Source organism: Pinus tabuliformis, chromosome 2_1 (genome assembly GCF_031772625.1).
Source record: "Pinus tabuliformis cultivar Carrire ecotype Pingquan chromosome 2_1, CPIR1, whole genome shotgun sequence".
NCBI classification, from domain to species: domain Eukaryota; kingdom Viridiplantae; phylum Streptophyta; class Pinopsida; order Pinales; family Pinaceae; genus Pinus; species Pinus tabuliformis.
The window spans coordinates 437,917,289-437,923,897 of NC_142299.1; the positions used below are offsets into that span (position 1 = coordinate 437,917,289).

Here is a 6,609-nt window from a genome sequence, read left to right on the forward strand (position 1 = left end):
TCATACCGATTGTCTTGTCATTAAAATTATTTAGTTATCCATTTTATGTCAGGCAATGCTTACTTGTACTTCAACACTGTAAAGATATCTTTGAACACAACATTTTCTTGAAATTCATTATTCTTCGTTCCTGTAAGTCCACGGCTCTCTAACAACCATTACCATTGACTTGAGGACATTTAAAGGACATTGTGATATACTTAAAACCCTAGTTTTAAAAATAAGACATAAATTCCTTGAGAATTCACTTTCTTTAGATCCTTTGAAAGCTCATTTTCCATAGGAGTTCACGATTTGTTGTTAACTATCCTCGGCTGCACTTGGAGATGATACAGCGCATAGCAACCTCCCGTGAAATAACAACAGAAATCTTATAAATCAGACAGAGCAAATCAACATTGCCACGAAATACCTGAAGTATCATCATCGCGGTTACTTCATAAAAAGTGCCAAACATAATACAAAGAAAAATAGCACAAACAAGCACCACACACATTTGTAATAAACTTTTATTATTATGGGATGATAAAGAAACAGAGGATACAGAGCTATACAGAGGCCAACCCCCAGTCAAGTCGATCACAAACAATGAACTATGATCATCCAGAGGCCAACTCCATTGAATTTGCTATACAATTATTTACATATTTTACATCATCAATACAACGGTATAAGAAGTGCAAGTGATCAGAAGTGCCAGTGGATTCAAATGATTTAAGAAAGAAGGGGGAAGCATTGTATTAGCTGATCCAGCGAAAACATACCACTGACCAGGAATCTCTAAACAGAAAGGTGGGGTGCAGTTCCTATTCGATGAAGGAAAGCAAAAAATACCAGCAATTGCCCCAAATTGTCACCTCGTGCTGTACCAATCTCCTACCAAATCACACACCTTTCAAATTCAGATGTTCAGCAAGAAGTCCAGAATCCAACGCCTTCTCCTTCAGTCTGCCCAATTCTTGCAGATAGACTTGGGATCGTGACTTCTACTTTTCAAAGGAAACCTCCAGTGGCTAAAAGGAGTATTTTACTTCCTACAAGGCCAAGAAGTGCTAAGAATCTATGTCAAGCACTAGAATCTATGTTAACACTGTGATTCATCAATGGTCTTTACCTGTGTAGTTTGAAGAGTTGTCATTTTGTAGAACAAAGACTATTTATCAGCTTGTAATTTGTACAACTTGTATAAGCAATTATAGATTAGGTGGATTTAGTTCCTTTCTCCTACCACCACTATAATTAGTGCTGTCTTCTTTCAGATCTACCAATTTTGCACACTTCTCTATGATGAGGTCAATTTCGCAATTCCTGGGTCATCAAATGACAGGGCCATGTTCGGCCAGTGTGGTGAATAGTTCTCCATTGTTGGTCTTCTGTTCGATGATCAACAAATCATATTTGGCAAATCCCAGTGGTAGTGTGCTTTCTAGATCCTAGCATTGCTGTACCCAATTTCTGTCTTTAGCAAGGTAATTGTCACAGTGTAAAACAGATGAATGAGGATGGTTTTTGGAGAACCATCGTCCATACATACAACCTTCAAAGGCAATTACTTAATTCCATCGCAAGAGGCCCAAAATACAACATCTAAGAATAGGATTTTATCAATCCAAGACTGTAGAGAAAACGCTCTGACTTTGATTTGAAGAGATCACCAAGGGAGAATCGGATGGCAGGCTCCCTTGGAGGAGATTTTGTATGCATACAGTCGTTTTTTACTTGCAAGATTGTTAGTCCAATTTCTTGGCGAACAGCTTCTACTGTTTTGACATCAACAGGGTTTCCAGCTGTATCAGTCACATAGAACACATCAGCTACCTTATCACCCCGCGTTGACACCTCTGCTTTTGTAATTGACATCCCATTTTCTCTAAATATGCGAGTCACCTCTGACAGAAGCCCAACACAGTCGTTGGTGCAGAGTTCCAGTCGCATACCCTGAATTCATAAAATATCATCAACAAAACTCACACTAAGCTGACTAAAATTTAAAAAGGATCAAATTTGAATGCACTGGGAATCCCAAGTCTTAGGGTTTTGAATAAATTTCCACCATGGATTCGATCCTTGGACTCATACCTCTGATGTTCTTCGTCTAATGGCAGCCTCCAAACACTGAATCACACGCTGCTTCTCTACTTCTGAATACACGGGGCAACCATCAGTATGCCTAATGTAGTACTCCTGTATCACAAAAGAGAAGAATGGAAATAAATACCCCAACTCTTCTTTAACCTAATTTAGATTCAATATTAATCCCATTAGGGATGTGATCTGAAACCACCTATACCTGGTTTAACAAAATCAAATTAGGAAATAAACATTTGAAAAAAAACAAAGATCCTATGAAAAATCAAGTCCCTTGTAGTTGCTGGAGCTACACCTGAAAAGTTTGTGGGCCTTGAGAGTCTATAGTGGCATGAAAGACAACATACTCCATATCTGTCAAGCTGCAAACAATATCAAAGAGAAGCTTAGGTCTGTCTTTACACTGAACAGTCACCACAGAATACCCCCTCTCCAAACAATCGTCAACAGTCACAAGAGGCTTGGCGTTGTCGTTGTCCTTGAGAGAAAGAGATGCTCTGTCTCCAGTTCCATCGAGTTTATCATAGTCACGGTCAGCAAACATCAATTGATAAAGCCGCCTTTCTGTGTGAGTGAATCCCATTGACACCACCGTTTTAGCTTCTCTGTGTTAATTCAATTGTCGTATGTTCAGTAGCTGCATCTAGACCTACTGGTTTTCCAAACAAAGGCACTACGCAAGGGTTTGTTGCCAACCTCTGCAATACAACGCATGGATGATTCAGAGGGATATTGCATGGATGATTCAGAGGGATCCAGAGCGGCGTGGAGGGATCCAGGGGAGGCAAGTCCTGAGGGATCCAGGGGAGGCAAGTCCTGACGCCCGCCTGGAGAACACCACTGGAGAAACCCTACCTCTGGAATGGCGATTGGCACCCCGCGCTCTTCATTACCTGGACCGCCTCAGTGACTGTTTTGATCGACGGTTCCAGTGTTTGTAATCGTCTAACATCTAATCGTACGACGTCAAAGGAGGACACGCAGGCAAAAATGGGGATGGATTTGAGAGGGAAACGCCTTACGGCGTAAACATATATATGAAAAATAACGGTTCACTATGCGATAAATTATAAAATGGAAATTTCAAAAACTATGATGGAAAGGATAAATCATTGGACGTTGATTTTGAGTCTGAAAAAATAAAAAAAATTAGTTTGAAAAACTAAAATTATGTTTAAGCCACAGACTTTATTCGCTCAAAATCAGATAAATTTTAATACACTGTGGAGATTTCTTGTAACTCCCTTTTATGGTGTTTGGGGAGACTGGGAAGGAATGATGTTTGGATTTTTCAATTTTTTTTTTTTTTCTTCTTTCTGTGGTGCCAGTTTATCTAATTTCCTATTTATTTTATCTTCCTTTTGGAACCAACCATATGTGTAATTGTAACGGTAGATGGAAGGAAGTTGTCTTGAGGTTTATTTGGTTATAGGATGTGGGGGAATTCAAGAGTCCAACTATTAGTTCTAGTTTTCACGATGGCCTTTCTGCACCTAGAGTTTGGCTATATAATCATGTTCCCAACTCCATGTTGTCATCTCGCTGTTCTCAATTTTGGTCGACTGGTTCTGCAGTGCGATTGAGGTTTTCTTGGGGAATTTGTGGTAAGGGTGATTTATGGTGGAGACTTATTGCCTTGAGGAAGTGGTGTAGGGAGAGAATTGCACCACCCTCTGTAGTACAAACCTAGCTGAAATCTTTTATGAGTCCCCCCCTATTTAGAAAAGGCCATCAGTTTGAGACATACTTGGGGTTCCGGCTTCTCTGTGGTTTATAACTCTCTCGTTGTCTTCAATCTTTACTCTATGTTTCCAATCACCCGTCTCTAGAGCCAATGCCATGTCAGAGGGTGCGCATTAGGAAGTGGGAGCTTATTATCAAGAATGAGCCTAAAGGGGGCACACCTGCATGCACCATCGATTGAAGGACTTCTTTGGGATATTTTGGGACCTGACACTAGGCCCTATTTAAGAAGAAATTAGTCGTGTTAAGGGAGAAGCATCCACACACAAAGTCCCTCTCTCAAATCCAGAGGTATTAGTAGAATGGGTTGATTGGATCCCTAATACTAGGCATACCAAGGGTCATTTCAACTAATATATGCAAACCATAGGCCTATATGGGTAGATGAAATTCATATTCGATCAGACGTTGGTGGACAAACATGAGCAAACATGAGCATTGGGAGGATGTCCTTAATTCACTAGAGCACCTTCACCACCATCTGAGAAATGTGGATCATAGGTTAGACAAATAGAGCACCACCTTGGGATCCCCTATGATGGGAACAACTCATCAAGGCTTAAAGGATCCTGTACAAATTGTAGTCTCAGACTTGGATCCCTTAGAGTAGCTATCTAATGTATATGTTCTATGTATCTTATGATACTAGTATTTCGAGGCAATGCATCCCAGGACAAGACTCTAGTTATCTTTTGTTTTTGCAGTCTCTTTTTGTATTAAGTTATCACTGTCCTCTCTACGAAGAGTTTTTTTTGTTATGGCCAAGTCTCCCTAGTGAGAGACTAACAAGATATATCTTTTTCTTGATGTAATCTCCAATTTTACAAGGAATACAATTCACATTACAAAAAATAAAAGTCTATATAAAGTGATTGTCCAAAAGAGTATAGCTGCACCAAGGAAAAAGAGAAACAAGGGGTACCATAATCCATTCTAATAAGATATTAGATTTAGATGATGCAATTTGCATAAAGGACAAAGAGAAGCAAGAGAAAGTGGAGTATTCCATTAACGCTTCGTAATTAGGTATTAAATTTAGATGGCACATTTGACGTATTGAATATAATCACTTTTTCTTTTTATAACTAGAATGAGAATTTTGTATTTATATGCACATATGTGCCTGGATCGTAGCAAATACATCAAGTGGTACATAACTATATCTTCAAAAAAAAATCTTGAGTCCTCTTATTTAGCAAAACTATAAATTTTTCCATAGAGACTCCAAATTGGACAACAAAAAATGAGGTTTTGTAGGTATATACCTTCAAAACTGACCCACCAAAAAGAAAATTACATGTCAAACTATTACTAACTGATAATGCAATCTTTCATAATTGTGCAATGCCACTCCATTTAGTTCTAAGGAATTGGAGAGGGCCTAATTTGACAATTGATTTTTAAATCTCCCAATCTTAATTTACACCATTCATTAACACATAAGTCCACATTCTTATTGAGATCATGGAGAACATGGAAATATTGGTACCAAAGAGAACTCTTTCTTTACTTTCCTAATTCTTTTCATGAGACTTCATAATGTTTTATCCCTCGAAGATGAGGCTTTCACCAAATGCTAATAATATGGAGAGAGTCTCCCAAAACATTGAGAGATACTACCTGATTTTCTTTGACTTAATTGAATCCTCTAATAGAAGGCATAAGTTTCAACTTGGCTATTTGTCATACATCCTAAACCCCATGAGTACTTTGCAGCTTACTTTCTTGGGGCCATAAAGCACCCATTTCTTCCTACCACTCCCTACTGAATATAATAACTATGAAAGGATCCTTTCACCTCAATTTTGATATGAAGTTCAATGTTATGTAAAATCTCTCAATGATTAAAGTTTAAAATATCTTACCTCAAACTTAGTAAAGGTGCATATCAAACATCAAACTGAATTTAGATAGGTTAAGGAGTGTTTAGTAGGATATTTTTCGAAAGATAAAATTAATTTTGATTTTGATTTGGTCAAGTTCTTATTTAGATGGAACTTAAGCACCTAGGGTTTTAACTATGCGTTGAGAAGTCTACATCAATCACCAATGGAACTGTTATAAATAATTTACTGAAAATGGATTATCAAAAGCTCTGATGGAAGGGGTTTAAAATAAATAAAGATTGACTCAAAATAAAAATCTTTGATCTTATTTTCTCGATGACCTTTTCTTTGTTTTAATTGAAACCAATTCTTGTATTAGTCAGAAATTTCCTATTTTTGTAATCGAAGTGTCCTATGCAGAGAACTGGTAGACCGAGTAGTCAAGTCTAATGGATTTTTCAAACAAAGAATTAACAGCCATAGAAAAGAGGATTTCACATGCGTACTTGGATCTGTGGAGGTAAGAGTTCCCGTCTGCGCAAAATCACAATTCCAATTGTTCCGACCCGCAGTCTGATAGTATGCGTTCATGGCATAAGCAGCATGGCCTGCCACTGTATTTGGTGAATAGCAAGGACCTCCTGGTTGAATAGGCCTACAGTCAATGCCCTGTCCACAAACATAGTTCAAATTTTCCTCCAAAGTTTGCTCTTCGGCGCCCGGCTTGGCAATGCACCAAACTTTCCCTGTAGGAGGAGCTGTCACAGGCCCCCCAGTGCGTGGAGCAGGAGGAGATGGAGCTGCACTCTGCCTTATTTACAGATTCAATTAGAAATAACAGATAAATTCTCAACGCATCCAATGTAAGACTGTTTAGCCTTAAAAAGAAACTACGATCAAGACCCACCCAGTAAGGCCTTTCAGAACCAACTCTTCATAACCCTTCATAACC

General features: G+C 38.5%; 1 pseudogene; it reads right to left on the reverse strand.

Moving 5' to 3' along the window:
- Positions 1–1,587: 1,587 nt before the first annotated feature.
- LOC149200795 (ACT domain-containing protein ACR4 pseudogene) lies at positions 1,588–2,671 on the reverse strand (annotated as a pseudogene).
- Positions 2,672–6,609: the final 3,938 nt, after the last annotated feature.